The sequence below is a fragment of the Pseudonaja textilis genome, chromosome 2, assembly GCF_049901715.1.
Source record: "Pseudonaja textilis isolate UNSWEBS1 chromosome 2, rPseTex1.2, whole genome shotgun sequence".
Classification (NCBI taxonomy): Eukaryota; Metazoa; Chordata; class Lepidosauria; order Squamata; family Elapidae; genus Pseudonaja; species Pseudonaja textilis.
The window spans coordinates 243,707,862-243,708,706 of NC_141991.1; the positions used below are offsets into that span (position 1 = coordinate 243,707,862).

Below are 845 nucleotides of genomic sequence, written 5' to 3' on the forward strand. Positions count from 1 at the left end.
ACTGCCTTCCCTACAGGATTAGGGCAGTAAACTGGAAAAAAACAAAAGGAGATTTTTTCTAACAACTGGTTCTCCGAACTGCTTAGAATGTTAACAACCGGTTTTAGCGAATAGGTGTGAACTGGTAAAGTCCCCCCCCCCGGTCCTCCCCCTCCCAAAATACTTATAACTGACTTCTTCTCAGTCTCACATTTGCTTGCTAAAATGTTTCTAGAAAGTGGCACGGCCATTTTGAGAGTGGGAACCAAGACCAAAGAAAGGCTCTCTACTCTGGAGGATTTCCTGTATTCTCAGGCCTATGCCCTGCTTGTGGTGCAGCGGTTAGAGTGTAGTACTGCAGGCTACTTCTGCTGACTGCCAGTTGCCTGTAATTTGGCAGTTCGAATCTCACCAGGCTCAAGGTTGACTCAGCTTTCCATCCTTCCGAGGTCGGTAAAATAAGGATCCAGATTGTTGCGGGACAATATGCTGACTCTGTAAACCGCTTAGATAGGGCTGTAAAGTGGTATATAAGTGCTATTGCTATTGTTCTTCCATTGGCAAGAATATGTAAGCCTATAGCAGCATTTCTCAACCCGGACAACTTTAAGGTGTCTGGACTTCAGCTCCCAGGATTTTCAATCCAGTATGGCCATCGCTAAGAATGCTAGCGATTAGCATTCACAAATCAAAGTAGACCAGGATGGTGCCCTAGCCTCTAGCATCTATAACTAAGGAAATGGAGACAAATTACCGCGACTGCTTTGTATTTCAACATCTTGTTTACCTCTACCCATTCTTCAAATTTTAAGGGACATTTATTCTATGGTAAACCATTTTCATGCTCAGGAATGTAAGTGTCAAAA

General features: G+C 43.7%; 1 long non-coding RNA gene across 1 annotated transcript in view; it reads right to left on the minus strand.

Annotated features, from left to right (window-relative positions):
- LOC148127445 (uncharacterized) overlaps positions 1-845 on the minus strand; it is a 475,162-nt gene that overhangs the window by 318,373 nt on the left and 155,944 nt on the right. The window lies entirely within an intron of this gene.